The following is a 16814-nucleotide window of genomic DNA, read 5'->3' on the forward strand; positions in this document are numbered from 1 at the left end:
AAACTGAAATGGAGGGCCAATAAATAAGATGTAATTAATGAAAAAGTTCAGCTGGCCCAGTCTTCAGCTGCATCCCAATAGTCATTGAAATTCAGTTTTAACACTCAGAGAAATGAGGCACCAGATGAGAGTACTTTTCTTGTCAAAAGTGTAGTAATAAAATTCGTGAATGGGGTAGAAAAATAACAAAATAGATTATAGAACTGAATAACAGGAATTCCAACAAAGAATAAAATTCTTGTTTACTAAAATCACATAAATAAACAAAAAGTAAAACTAGAGCTGTCAACAATAAATTATTCAACCAAAAGTATCTGTTAACTTTCCCCTCTAGGGACTTCCCTGATGGCGCAGTGGTTAAGAATCCGCCTGCCAATGCAGGGGACACAGGTTCAATCCCTGGTCCGGGAAGATCCCACATGCTGCAGAGCAATTAAGCCCGTGTGCCACAACTACTGAAGCCCGTGCGCCTAGAGCCCGTGCTCCACAACAAGAGAAGCCACCGCAATGAGAAGCCCGTGCACCGCAACCAAGGGTAGCAGCCCCCGCTCACCACAACTAGAGAAAGCCCACACCCAGCAACAAAGACCCAACGCAGCCAAAAAACAAATAAATTTATATTAAAAAAAAAAAAAAAACTCTCCCCTCTATATTTAAAACAAGTAGTCAGAAAAACTGTAAAGTTGACAATGGAGCCTGCATTTACAGTAAAGTTTTTGGTAGTTCAGCTATCTGTAAGGCTGAAGAATCTGCTGATTTTACCTGAACTGGTTAAGATACACAACTGGCTAAGTTTTGTGTATTTCAGCAGGACTACTAGATTAATGCAGGACTACTGCATTTATCATTATGCAGACATGGCTTCAAATAATCATCTGCACTAATCATTTATTTTGACGGGAATACATATTTAGGCATTCTTCAGAGATATAGTTTGAAAATTACGCAAGAATGAAACGTGAACTATAGACACAACATCTGTTCGGCGTCAGTCTAAAACTCCACCCAGGTGATCCATAAAATTACACTGAGCTCCAATTGATGAAAATACAGCAGAAGACATGCAGCCTAACTGCAAAAACGAAACTGTGTATGCAGCGGAGGGGTTGGCCTTGCTAACAAGCCAGGTTCAGGTATCATCTAGCTGACAGTAGAGAAACACTCCAAGTGCTTTTTTCAGTTATCTGTAAATGTCAGTAGCCCTCTGGCTCGCTGCCATAAGGAGCTCCTATCTCTGTTCTCTGCTTTATCTCTCTGTCCATTCTTCAGTCATTTAGCACAACCACTACTCTATTTTCATCAGTAAGATGTTCTTCTGGGACAAAAATGGGAGCTCCAACTGCTTCAAAAGCAGTTACTCACCAGCTGGCAGCTAAAATCATGAAAATTAGAAAGCAACACTTTGTGATTTTTTTAATCAAAGGAGCATAACATTTCAAATTGGCATTTACCACCCAGCAATCCATCCTCTTTTATAGAAAGCCAAATATATATATATACACACACACACACACACACACACATATATGTATCAATATATACATATTATCATGTTCACATAAAAGCAACCACTAATAAAAATTTTATATAAGTGAACACTTACTTAGAAAATGTCCATGAAATCACAAACTCATTATCAGAAATAACTTCAACAGTGTTTATTTAAGTATAACAGATAACCAAAACATCAGCTGTTGTTACTTTCCTTCCACACATCAAGAATCCAATAATTGGGACTTCCCTGGAGGTCCAGTGGTTATGACTTCGCCTTCCAATGCAGGGGGTGCAGGTTCGATTCCTGGTGGGGGAGCTAAGATCCCACATGCCTTGGGCCAAAAAACCAAAACATAAAACAGAAGCAATATTGTAACAAATTCAATAAAGACTTTAAAACTGGTCCACATCAAAAAAAAAAATCAACCCAATAATTCTTCACTGAATGTAAAAAAAAAAAAAAAAAAAAAAAAAAAAAAAAGCACTTCATCCTTTTTCCTGCTTAGGTCTGAACTGTACCATCAATCTAACATCACACGCCCTAGCCTCAATCTGCCCTTTTCTCCCCCACTGACATAATATTCTATGTTTAAATGACCTAAGAGTATTCAATGTATCCTGTGTGTGTTGTATACTCAAGTAAATAACAAAAAACATGTCTTTCTTATATTGTACTGTCTGCTTTGAGTGACTTTTCTTTCCTTTCCTAGTGAAATCCTACTCTTTTTAAAGATGGTAGCTCCACCCACTTTTGCTAAGTTTTCATCAATAACCAAATAGAATAAATTGCTTTCTTCCTATGACTCCATACAGAATTTTAGGCCTGCCTCCTTACATTGAGACTTGTCTGACAACTTCATTCATGGGGTTAAGGGCAAGCAGAGTGTTTCAACTGGAAAACATCCTGAATAGTAGTTACTGTTGCCACAATGTACAGCATGATGGTTACCTTTCTCAGTGTCAGTCATCCTGCCTAAAAGCTCCTTCAAAGCAGGGCCTCAAGAAATGCCTCTTACCACATAGAGCTTACAGCTCTCCACATGATGACCATGCAAAAACTGTTTGATGAATAATGAAAACTGAAAGCATGAACACACTTCGAGAAAATTAGTACAATGAATTACAGCTATATCTTTGGATAAAGACATAGATGCTAAGGAACGTAAGGCTTTAAGAGTACAATTACACAAAGTTAATGTCTCCTACTATGTCTGTCTAAGCCCTAATACCCACCCTCTCTACCCCTAGGAACCACGAAAATGTATACATCTACAGCTTGACACACTGACCTGGGACTGTTAAGTATGTATGGGTTACTGTCTGATACACTCAGAGAAAAAGTTACAATCTTCTTATCTGCTGTTTCTTCTGTCTGCTGTAAGCATCTGATACTGGCCACCTCCCTGATTCCCTTCCCTCTCCAGTCCCATTCGTAGGGACTGATAGTCATTCTATCTTCTTTCATATATCAGCTTTTACATGAGAGGGCTGGCCCATTTTATACAATGCTAGTCAACCAGGGAAACACATTTTATTCTATGCAGTAAAGCAAGCTTTGATTTTAATAGACTTTGTAAACATAATCTCAGCCATTTCTGCCTAAGAAAATCGAGGAAAGAGTTTACACAAAAGTGATACAGGCTTCATGCACACTTTATTTTTATGTCAAGTAGCTTCCTATAGCAATACCCTCATCTGTAGTAAACACTAAGTCCTTATTTAGGAGTGCTAAATTGTGTCACCCTTGAGGCTTACAGAACCTTATCATCTGACTTCTAAACATTCTCTATTAGAAAATACTTTCATCAAATGTCTAAATTTCTACTTTCAGTAAGTGTAAAAACATTACCACTGATTGCCCTAAAGCACTTTCAGGAAAACAGTTCCTATTTGGTTAAACTGTCATCAAATTTTAAGACTGGGACTCCATACTTACACACTTTGGTGGGGGGTTGGGGGGGGGAGAGGATGTCAAACCTGTACCAAAAGAAATAATATTTTGATACAGTATCAAATTCTACTCTTCCCCACATTCCCCCAAATAAAGAAATGTATCAATATCTTCCCTAACACCATACTTCCCACATTTAAGAAGCTAATCAACTAAAACTATTAACTTTATACAGTAAAGGACATCAATTAAAAGGGCAAATTATTTTCTCAGGAAAATAATTTCACGTTCAAGGTTATACGAGCATTCTCTCTCTCTCTTTTCTTTTTTTTTTTTTGTGGCCACGCAACATGGCTTGCAGGATCTTACATCCCCAACCAGGGATCGAACCTGGGCCCCGGCACTGAGAGAGCCAAGTCCAAACCACTGGACTGCCAGGGAATTCCCTATATGAGCATTTTCTATCCTAGACTGTGTTGTCTAGGTAATATAATTTAAATCAGCAAAGAGCCAAAATACTTTGTTATGTCTGAAATAAAGGAGGAAAAACAAACATTTTAAGCAGCCTATTGAAAACATATGTAATTAAATTCACTTACCAACATAAAGTTTTGGTTGATAAAGTGACACCAATCCTCTGCCTTTTTTTTTTTTTTTTTGTGGTACGCTGGCCTCTCACTGCCGTGGCGTCTCCCGTTGCAGAGCACAGGCTCCGGACGCGCAGGCTCAGCGGCCATGGCTCACGGGCCCAGCCGCTCCGCGGCATGTGGGATCCTCCCGGACCGGGGCACAAACCCGTGTCCCCTGCATTGGCAGGCGGACCCCCAACCACTGCACCACCAGGGAAGCCGCCCCGCCGCCTTTTTTAAGTGTCTCATTTCCTTCTTAGACCAGGGAAAAAAGCAATAATGGCCACGTGGCAGTCATTCAACATTTCCAAAACACTTTTTATAACTTTTTTTAAAATATATTTATTTATTAATTTATTTGGTTGCACTGGGTCTTAGTTGTGGCAGGCAGGCTCCTTAGTTGCAGCTTGCTGGCTCCTTAACTTGTGGCATGCGAACTCTCAGTTGCAGCATGCATGTGGGATCTAGTTCCCAGACCAGGGATCGAACCTGGGCCCCCTGCATTGGGAATGCGGAGTCTTAACCACTGCCCCACCAGGGAAGCCCCAAAAGCACTTTTATGTCTTTTGTAATGTTAACAGTTCAATATAATTTAGCCACCGTTCTCATCACAGGCTGCATAAATGATACTAAACCAAGACATCAATTATATTCACAATAAATTATCACAGTTATTAGAACACCACCATTTGTAGTTCAAAATAATTTGAACCATCAACAGAAACAAGTAAAGAAAGTAATCTTTCTTACCAGGTCTAAATGGTAAAACTCTTGGGAATTCATTCAACTAGCAACTGTTCAACTACTGTTGAATTACTTAGTAAACACTATGTTAACAGTGCTAACAGTATGTATGGAGACCATCCTCAATGAGCCTACAGCCCCATTGGGAGGGTGAGTAAGCTAACAGTTCTGGTGCATGAAACCTATGATAACACAACTGATACATACATATGAAGCACGCTTCAAAGACAGTACCCTCACAGAACCTCAATTTCTATCAATAAATTCTAATTGTTTTAATGAGTAAAGATAAATGATAAAATTAGAGAACATTAGTCAGCAAGTTAAAATTCTAAAATAAAGGGCTGGAGATAGAGAATATCATAAAAGTTCCTGTCACACAGTAGATATGATAGCTATTGTTGTTGTTATAACTTAAAAGGGAGAGAGGGGAGTACCATACAAATGGGCCCATCCTCTGAGTTTAAAATAGACAGAGATCCAATTTGGAGAGGAGGTTACAAAAGAAGAACAGCCATCCTCAAGATAAATTAATAAATATACATGCCAGCCTTGAAGCCACTGGCAAGATTCCAAACTGTAACAGAAAACTGACTACACAAAGACTATGAATCAACGAAATATAATAATACACATCCACTGGTTTGATAAATGGGCCCCCATGGCTTGTCATATGAGAGTATCTATCTCCACCTAAGTCTTAATTTTCTCTAAAGTATTCTATCCCAATTTGAAAATACCATTTGGAAATGTTATTATACACAGAAAGCATAAAGGAAAGAACCTCTACAAGATGAAACAGATAAGCCTATTCTTATTTTAATACCATATAATCTATCTTATAAACTTTGGTGATCAAATGTATCCAAATAAGGTCTGTAGAAACCAAGAAACCCTGAGATGGATATGTTTCCTTCACTGAAAAAACTGTAAGAACGAGGAAAAAGAATAAAAATAGACAGTAAGACAGGGAAATTAAAATGATACATATGTAGATCAATATAATAAATTTTATTTAAAATAGTGACTCAAATATTCAATGAATCTAAAATCCACATACAAAGAAGGTAACTTTGGTCCATAGTCAACAACATTATTAATGTACTTAATAATAACACATGTGAAACAAAGGACATCAACCAGGAAGCAATGTACTTCACGGGATCTGCCCGTGAGCTCGACCTCCCTGCAACTGTACAGTTTTAGAAGCATGTGCATAGGTGCTTTTTCTAGACCATCCAAAGCTTTCTGCAGATCTCAAATGGATAAGTGACCTAAAAAAGTTAAGTCACTCACCTAAGACTGTAAGTTTCCAACATTCCTGATATTAATTTTCCCTGACAATGAACAATAAGAAAACAAATTATAAGAACAATTAGCTTAAGAATAAGGTTAAAACAAGCTATCATAAAACTCAGTGGAAATTTTTTTACAGCATAAAAGAAAAATACTTTATTCACTTTATAAGCTGTAAATTTGAAAATTTAAAGTTTTATGAAACTAAACTAGCTTTACAAAACAGATGTTTTTGCCTATGCTACTTAATCAATTCAAGTCACATTCCTAGAAGACAATATAGCCATCTGATGATTTCAGCGTCAATGGAATGAGCCGAATCCACACAACAGCATTTTACAAAAATAATCAGTGGTTTAAAGCAGGGCATGTGCAAAATTCCTGAAATAACACATACATAATTCACTGCCAAACTCAGATCAATTCAAAATCTGCAGAGGCAAGAAGCATTATTACGGCTCTGAAATCCATATTCAGTAAGGCTGTGTTCAGAAAAGTTTCATTTCAATTTCAAGAAAGTAAATGACTAGAGAAGTTCAATAATGATTCTGGCAGATATCAGTACCTCTCGTTCAAAGCAGAATCATTTTACACAGCTTAAGATTCTTTAAAAGAGAAAGAGGGCTTCCCTGGTGGCGCAGTGGTTGAGAGTCCCTGCCGATGTAGGGGACATGGGTTCGTGCCCCGGTCCCGGAAGATCCCACATGCCGCAGAGCGGCTGGGCCCGTGAGCCATGGCCGCTGAGCCTGCGCGTCCAGAGCCTGTGCTCCGCAACGGGAGAGGCCACAACAGTGAGAGGCCCGCGTACCGCAAAAAAAAAAAAAAGGAGAGAAAAAAACACCAATTTATAGGATGTAAGTCTTGAATTTAAGGATGAAATGTCACCTACTTGAGAAATATAACACTGCCTCCTCTCAAATATTATAGCCAACAGTTAGAGGCAAAAGAGCACAGTGGAAAAGGAAAAAGCACAGCCTTATTATAGATCAGGCTGTAATTCTGGCTCTGCCACCAGCAAACTATATGGCTTTGAGCAAGTTACTTCACCTCGTTATGCCTTGGTTTACTCAACAAAATATTAGCAAACTGAATCCAACAACACATAAAAAAGATCATACACCACGACCAAGTAGGATTCATCCCAAGTTCACAAGGATGGTTCAACACACACAAATCAGTCAATGTGATACACCACAGCAACAAAAGACAAAAAACCACATGATCATCTCAACAAATACAGAAAAAGCATTTGACAAAATTCAACATCCATGCATGATGAAAACTCTTACCAAAGTGGGTACAGAAGGACCATATCTCAAAATAGTAAAAGCTATTTATGACAAACCAACAGCCAATATACTACTACTCAATGGTGAAAAGTTGAAAGCCTTCCTGCTAAAATTTGGAATGAGACAAGGATGCTGACTCTCACCACTTCTCTTCAACATAGTACTGGAAGTCCTGGCCACAGCACTCAGACAAGAAAAAGAAAAGGTATCCAAATTGGAAGGTAAGAGGTAAAATTGTCATTATATGCAGATGATATGATACTATATATAGAAAACCCTAAAGACTCCACACAAAAACTACTAGAACTAATAAACAAATTCAGCAAGGTAGCAGGATACAAGATTCACATACAGAAATCAGCTGCATTTCTTTACACCAACAATGAAAATATCAGAATGGGAATGTAAAAAAACAGTACCTTTTAAAATCACAACCCCCCCGAAAATAAAATACTTAGGAATAAATCTCACCAAGGAGGTGAAAGACTTATACACTGAGAACTATGAAACATTAATAAAGGAAGTTGAAGATGATTCAAAGAAATGGAAAGATATCCCATGCTCTTGGACTGGAAGAATTAATATTGTTAAAATGGTCATACTACCCAAAGCAATCTACAGATTTAACGCAATCCCTATCAAATTACCCATGACCTTTTTCACAGAACTAGAACAAATAATCCTAAAATGCATATGGAACCATAAAGACCCAGAATTGCCAAGACAATCCTGAAGAAAAAGAACAAAGCAGGAGGCATAACCATCCCAGACTTCAGACAATACTATAAAGCTACAGTATTCGAAACAGCATGGTACTGGCACAAAAACAGGCATATGGATCAATGGAACAGAATAGAGAGCCCAGAAATAAACCCACACACCTACAGTCAATTAATCTTTAAAGAGGGAGAATATATAATGGGAAAGAGACATTCTCTTTGTCAAGCGGCATTGGGCAAGTTGGACAGCCATTTGTAAATCAATGAAGTAATTAGAACACACCCTCTCGCCATACACAAAAATAAACTAAAAATGGCTTAAAGACCCAAACATAAGACATGACATCATAAAACTCCTAGAAGAGAACATAGGCAAAACACTCTCTGACATAAATCATATTAATGTTTTCTTAAGTCAGTCTCCCAAGGCAATAGAAATAAAAATTAACAAATGGGAAAATAAACAATGGCATATATCCAGACAAAACTAATCAAACTTACAAGCTTTTGCACAGCAAAGGAAACCATAAACAAAACGAAAAGACAACCTACTGAATGGGAGAAAATATTTGCAAACAATGCAATGGACAAGGGCTTAATTTCCAAAATATACAAACAGCTCATACAACTCAACAACAAAAAAACAAACAACCTAATCAAAAAATGGGCGGAAGAGCTAAATAGACACTTCTCCAAAGAATACAGGTGGCCAACAGGCACATGAAAAAATGCTCAACATCACTAATTATCAGAGAAATGCAAATCAAAACTACAATGAGGTACCACCTCACATCGGTCAGAATGACCATCATTAAAAAGTCTACAAATAACAAATGCTGGAGAGGGTGTGAGAAAAGGGAACCCTCCTACACTGTTGGTGGGAATGTAAGTTGGTGTACCCACTGTGGAAAACAGTATGGAGGTTCCTCAGAAAACTAAAAATAGAACTACCATATGATCCAGCAATCCCACTCCTGGGCATATATCCAGAAAAAACTATAATTCAAAAAGATACATGCACCCCTACGTTCATAGCAGCACTATTCACAATAGCCAAGACACGGAGACAACCTAAATGTCCATCGACAGATGAATGGATAAAGAAAATGTGGTATATATACACAAGGGAATACTACTCAGCCATAAAAAAGAACGAAATAATTCCATTTGCAGCAACATGAATGCAACTAGAGATTATCATACAAACTGAAGTAAGGCAGAAAGAGAGCGACAAATACTATACGATATCACTTACATGTGGAATCTAAAACATGACACAAATGAACCTATCTATGAGACAGAAACAGAATCGGGGACATAGAAAATAGACTAGTGGTTGCCAAGGGGGAGAGGGGTGGGAGAGGGATGGATTGGGAGTTTGGGATTAGCAGATGCAAACTGGCATATAGAGAGTGGATACATAACAAGGTTCTACTGTATAGCACAGGGAACTATATTCAATATCCTGTGATAAACCATAATGGAAAAGAATATGAAAAAGAATATGTGTGTGTGTATACATATATATATATATATGTATAACTGAGGCACTTTGCTGTACAGCAGTAAGTACCACAACACTGTAATTCAACTACACTTCAATAAAAAATAAATTTTAAATAAATAAATAAATAAGCTGCCTGGAGCCGTGATGCACAAGGAACTCCTAATCTCCCCTATTAACCACCAACCCCTATCCACCCCATAGCTCAAGTCTTCCTTAATAAGACAATTTTAGTGCTTTAGGAAAATTTAAATTCCTTCTCACAAAAGGCTTGGGAGTAAATGCAAAGCTAGAAGATTCTCAAAAATGTAAAAACATCTTTTAAAAGAAGGACAAAAGAAAGAAATTACAAAGTTTTACAAAAGCACTGCTGTTTTTGCCAGGACCCAAGCTAAATACCTGGAAATCAGAGAAATAAGCTTTGCTAAAACTTCAGATTTGATTCATGATTGCTTTCCACAGAAATCTATGTGGGACCTTTAGTATGAGTTTCCTCACCGGCCAAGGTATGTGTGTGTGGTAGGGGGAGGTGAGAGGCGGAGTATGCACTAAAATCAGTGCCTTTCAAACCACATTCCTCTGAACTCTCAGGTCCTGTGAAAGTACCTCATAAGTCTCAGGACCAATGTCTTCACACCATCTTCAAGCAGGAAAAGTAACAGTTGTATTGTTTTACGTATGATGTGGTTTTACATTAAGGTAAAATCATGTTAAGTATTCCATGTAAGATTTTGTCTTACAAGTAGGTTCTGGTTATAAATGCTGGCAAATGATGCACAAAATAAACAGTTCTTAAAGTTCTGACATTCTCTAAGTTCATGACTATCATTTTGAAATGGAATTTAACAGTAAAATGAGATTTGCTTTAGAGAAATTTGCTTTTGCAGTAGATACAATGATAGGCTACACCTATTTAATAATACTGCAAGAGATACCTAGCATTACTTTTCAAGTAATATCATGGTGTGGTGCCACCTATAAAAGTTAATTGAAAGCCTCAACATAATTCAAAAGAATGGGTAAAATAAAGATGACTTTCTTTATCAAATGTTAAAACTCTTACTGAAACTCATTAATTCTTTCAGTCAGAACTAAGAAAAGTTTGAAATGCTATAAACTTGAAAGCCTGGCATTACAACTAAAGGGACCCACCCCAACTGTAAATTATTATAGCATAGGGATCCCCCAAAAGCAATACAATGAGGGATAAATGATTAAGTAAGAAGTCCCAATAACTACAGCATCAAGATATATTTAACATTATGGTACATAACATTTAAAACCAAACTTTGAAAGAAACTATAACTTGAAAATTAGACATATTAAAGTATTTGATAGCAAAAATTTAAAGGAGGGGAGGAGAGAGATAAAGTCCTTGTACTCAATTAATTATTTTATGGACACAATTTTATTCCACCGAAAGAATTTCTAAATGAAATTCATTGAACAAAATATGCAATAAACATTTTATAAACTTCAAAATTTCAAAATTCTTCTATATCAAGAAGAATTCTCAGTCACACAGCTGAAGTATTAAATATATTTAACCATGGTTTTCAAATGTAGTACCAAAATTGATCTATATATCTTCAAAGACAATGCAAGAGATTCACTTTTAAAGACGTGTAAGAAAAACCAATAAATATTTAGCCTTTCCTTAATGATAGGTCCAAACAATCATGCTTACTTTCTTACTTCTATGGGCAGGAAATGTTACTTGCGGTATTCCAAGGACAATGGTGATTCAAGGACAAAGGACGACCCTGCCTGAAAAAGTTTCAGCATTGCAGCCCCTACCGGACTCTTAACTGCCCTCCAACCATGTTGAGATGGTTACGAAATTCCTGAGCCCCCCTGGGTGACGCCCACCTCGGCAACGGGACCTGTCCCAAATAAGGAAAGGCATATGCTCTGCCCCACTCCCACCCTACAGAAGGAAGGTATATGTGCCTCGACCAATTAGTAAACGAAATTTTCACCTCGGACCATTCCTTTGTTTTCTGGCTATAAAAACTGATCAATAGCACATGTTCGGGCTCAACTCTCCCAGACTACTAGGAAGTCGGCCGGCGACCCTTTCCTCTAATAAATTCTCTCTTCTTTACATTCTGTCTTATGTCTGGAAATTCTTTTCCAACCCGCGTTCAGACCATGACATTACTAATTGATAGAGCTTATGAAAAATGGTGGTGGCAGGATGAGAGTAGAAAACATGGATAACAGAAGGTAACGCACCAAAATATAACAGCTACAGTAACTTATAAACTGATGAGATTTCCAAATAAAAAAAAAAGCAAGCAGTAACCCAAAGAAATCACAAACATATGTTTCCAGATAAGCAGGATGTCAGAAAATTATACCACTACATTTATCCCCACCTTGGGACAAAGGTAACATCTAAAATGCTATCTTCATGAAGTTTTAGAGGGAAACACGAGAAAACTAACAAAGTCAGATACAGAAATACACAGTTTAATTCTTCTACGTCTCTTGTAAGAACTTTAATATGGTTAAAATTATAAAATCCCTGCAACCCAATTATTGCTAAAGTTAGTGTTAATTTACAAATGAATTGCTCTGAATTTTTTCCAAAGAAAACCCACATATGAAAGTAAGAATATACAGAAATTCCTTGGCACTGACAGATTTAAAGTTTTTACTTTCAACTACTCAAGACGCAAAAGAAGGGCCACTGAAATGCAGTAACCTGCAATTTTGCAAAGGCTAGAATGTGAACTGCTGGCACAGTGAGGTTGGTGAAAGGGAGCAGTCATTTCACTTGCAAATAAGCCCCACAAGTGGATTGTTTATGGTTTTTTGCTGTTTATTTCTCTCTACTTGTTGCCAGAAATACAGTAACTTTCCTGAAGTTATTGTTTTAAAAGTTTTTTTTTAATCAGAAATGGACATAAAAATAAAAAACCAGCCAATTGCTAAAGCTGGTGGTAGATATGAAGAGGTCTAAGGAATGACTAGTGTTAGCCAAAAATACAAGGGAGGAAAGTCATTGGGGACCACTCAGACTTACGAACTGAACCAGTGAACCATATGCTTAGTCAGGAACAAGAAAAAAAAGTAATCTGCAGAAGTATTTTTGGTAAGTGGACCAGCCAGGGCAAAAATTATATTTTACGGAGGAAAATTCTATGTCATAATGCTATCTGCAAAAAAATGGGACTTTCAGAAGGCTTCAAGATGCATCTCTTCCAAATGTCAATGATGTACTATATCACAATAAACTAGTGATCTGCTTCCAAAAGTCAACGTAACTTGACGTGTCTGCATACAGATGAAGATTTTATGGACCACAATCTTGAAATCTGTCTACTTTGAGAGAGAAGTGAACTTAACAGAATCTAACTTAGCATAAAACCCTAGTGTATTCCAATAATGCATGAAAAATAAGATGGCACTTCAAAAACATGTACTGCAAAAAAATTGTTTTCCAAGTCATTTTTTTTTACCTCTTTTCCCCTAGCTTCTTTTCACCTAGTTGACACTCAATTAGGACCAGACCTCTTCTCATCAGTTACTTGGGAACAAAGACAGGGGTTATTACTAGACTGTATCAATGACTGCTAGAGTTATATCAAAAAGGACCCAGGAAAAAAAAAAAAAAAAAAAAAAAAGGACCCAGAAGCCATCTTGCATAGGCTTCTACTGACCAAAGACAAGACAATTTAAACATCAAGAAGGATGACAACAGCAACTGACTGAAACAATGTGCTTAAATCCACGAGTTCAAAACATTCAAAAATAAAAACTCACAGGTCAGTTTTTGAAGAACAGTTGACTCTCACTCCATAAATTAAAGAGTTTTCTTCAAATACTAGTCACATCACACCTGCCATTTCAATAATAACTCTACTAAGATTCAAATGTTCTATTCATAGGGGAATGGAAGCAAAAGTAATTCATATATTCTGTATGAAGAGTAAAGCATCAGGAATAAAAAAGAAAAGAAAAAAGAAGAAACGGTGTTACCTGGTCAAAAGTGTGATATAAAAGACGGAAATGTTAATGCCCCCCTCCCCAAAAAGGTTCGTTGTGTATATTTTATGCATTCCAATCAAAGTGTCTACATGTACATGTCCTGGTTTTTAAAAAAAAATCTATGCAAGAATTATCAATGATTAAGGGGACTGCTGAGAGTCTAATGGTTTTTTAAATTGCCAACATTTTAGGTACCCGTTACCAGTGGACTTTAAGTATTGCAAGTATATTACAGAGAGGGGAAGGACTTGAAGTTTCTGATTCCTGAGTAAAAATTACAAACCAAAGACAAACACCTCAACTTTCAACATCCTTTAATAACTTCTATTTTGGACTAAATGAGAACCCTAAGGCCACACTGAGGAAATATTTTTAAATCGTCCCGCGAAAAATCACACAAGCTAGAGGTTTATTCCTCTTGAATTTTATGGCTTTGTTTTAAAAAAAAAAAAGATTACTACTACAACTGTGCAGCATGATCGATCTCAGGACTTTTCTGATGCCTTGTCCAGCTAACCAAGAGCATCCCACACTTTTTCCGAACTCTGACTCAAAAAAAATCACTGCTCTTTTCCCAGTTTACATATTAGAGTATATAAATCCAACTATCCTCTACCATGCTTTCCTTCCGAAGTAATTTTCTTACTACTCCTCATTGCTTTCTATCAAATGCTAAGGGAGTGGTCAGATAATTATTAGGGCCAACCTCCTACCACAGTGAGATGTGTTCCAGACCTACTTACACGGTCCCAAAGCCAAAATAAAACCAAGATGACACTTCCTCAAATGATACAGAGTCCTCAAACTGTGTAAGCCCCAAAGATTTTCAAGTGGTTCTACTCTAATCTAGGCTCTTAATGCTAATAACACTTAACCATGGCATAACCAAAATTAGCCTTCCTCCTGAAATACTCTTCTAAAAACTAAGAAAGTTAACTATCTTTCCCCTAAATTTCTCTAATGTTATGGGCAGTCAATTGCCACAAACTACACTAAGCGAATTTAAGTGAAGACAAATTCAACTGCTTTCCCTTCCCATTTCAACTTACACACTACATGAGATATAGCATCACAGGAGGGAGGGCAGGCAGGTTTACTCTAAAGAATAAGCCTCATGGGCTTCCCTGGTGGCTCAGTGGTTGAAAGTCCGCCTGCCAATGCAGGGGACATGGGTTCGTGCCCCGGTCCGAGAAGATCCCACATGCCGCGGAGCGGCTGGGCCCGTGAGCCATGGCTGCTGAGCCTACACATCCGGAGCCTGTGCTCCGCAACGGGAGAGGCCACAACAGTGAGAGGCCTGCGTACCACCAAAAAAAAAAAAAAAAAGAGTAAGTCTCGTTAGTTAGCAGAGGCACCTGAAAATGAATTCCAATCACCACAATAGCACACAGACATTCTCTATACTACATTCAAAGGATCAGAATCTTCAGTGAAATCATTTCAGGATAGAGTGAAAGTTAAATTGCACATCTGGAACTTCAGCTACACTGAAGGAAAGTAGACTGCTTTGAAATGCTGCCACATTTACATTCTAAAGGAAATCACAAAAACCACTAAACAAATGGTATGAATAACATTCTCACTTTTCCCAAACCTGAGGGCATTTAGTAAATGTTTACTAAATGAATTGCCTTATTTCATGAAATACATATTATCGCTCCTAATTATCTTTCTACCATTTCCCCAAAATAGAACAAATGGACCAAAATCAATCTTAGAAGGTAACGAACATATATGACATTTCCATAATGGTATCACAGACCCCTAAAATCCAACCACATGTCCTTCAGGGAAAACGAGTATGTTCTGTATAGCACATAACGTTCATTGCACAGACTACAAAAAAGCCACCAAGGATTCTAAAATCCAAAACTGGCACAACTAATCTATCATATTTATATTTGCACACAAGCAGAATTGTACCAAAATAAGCCTTCATAAATCCTGCCTGGGTTTAGGAAAAAGGTAAGTAGTAAACTGGCAAGATCATGAATAAGGAAACCTCTACCTAAAGCTAATGGAAGTGGAGAGGTATTTACAAATGAAAGCTCATCAGGAGATCAAGATAAATCATGTGAAATGGAGACGTTGAAAAGCACTCTTAGGTTTACCACTTGAAGCTGTAAACTTGAAAAGCCTAGGAAAATCATCAAGAAGACTAATTCCCTGCATAATAAGTTCACCACCATCTCAAAAAGGAAGAAAAGGAGGAAACACACAAATAGAAGAAAAGAGGGAGGGGCCAAGGGAGGACTTAGGGAAAACTTCAGGGTACCCTTATTAAGCCCCCAGCCAGATGAAGAAAACTTTCTATCACATTCCCCTGATCAATGGCCTTCTGTTAGAACCCTTTAGTGCCTCTGCCTTAAAAAGATGGTGTCAAAAATGGCCTTTCTGCCACTTCCAACCATTGTTGGTTTTGCCCCCTTGATCAGCCAGCCCCGCCAACCAAACTTTCTGTGGTGATGGAAAGGTCTGCACTATCCAACCGGGTGGCCACGTATGGCAACTGAACACCTGAAATATGTTGTGTGATAAAGGTTCTACGTTTTTCATTTTATTTAATTTTAATTAATTTAAATTGCCACACCACACACAGTAAGTAGCTACCACGCCGAATAATGCAACCCTAGAGTCAAAATGAGTAATCTGATATTTTATTGTTGAAGGAAGTTTTACTGATAAAAGGTACCTTTAATGTGGCTGACTGAGGCATAAACTCAGAAAAAGAATTTTTTCTTCAATACATCTCTCTATACATCAGCCATGCAGGGTCTTTTGCACTGAAAGGCATACCCCGAAACTGCTTTATTTATACTTTAAGACAGCTGAATTTTGGAGTCTGAAATAATTTTTATGATATGCAAGAAAGATAAGTGACAATAGAATAAAAAATAAATCAGAAAGCTCCAAGATTTTTCTTAGTTTAACCTGTTTAAAAATAAAAACAGGGGGCTTCCCTGGTGGCGCAGTGGTTGAGAGTCCGCCTGCCGATGCAGGGGACACGGGTTCGTGCCCCGGTCCGGGAAGATCCCACATGCCGCGGAGCGGCTGGGCCCGTGAGCCATGGCCGCTGAGCCTGCGCGTCCGGAGCCTGTGCTCCGCAACGGGAGAGGCCACAACAGTGAGAGGCCCGTGTACAGCAAAAAAATAAATAAATAAATAAATAAATAAAAATAAATAAAAACAGGAATTCCCTGGCGGTCCAGTGGTTAGGACTTGGCAGTTTTACTGCCGGGGCTCGGGTTCAATCCC

At 37.8% G+C, this 16814-nt stretch overlaps 1 protein-coding gene across 2 annotated transcripts in view; it reads right to left on the reverse strand.

The window, feature by feature from the left end:
- MED13L (mediator complex subunit 13L) overlaps positions 1–16814 on the reverse strand; it is a 297018-nt gene that overhangs the window by 214172 nt on the left and 66032 nt on the right. The gene's annotated exons all lie outside the window — the stretch shown is intronic.

Source organism: Orcinus orca, chromosome 15 (assembly GCF_937001465.1).
Source record: "Orcinus orca chromosome 15, mOrcOrc1.1, whole genome shotgun sequence".
Taxonomy (NCBI): domain Eukaryota; kingdom Metazoa; phylum Chordata; class Mammalia; order Artiodactyla; family Delphinidae; genus Orcinus; species Orcinus orca.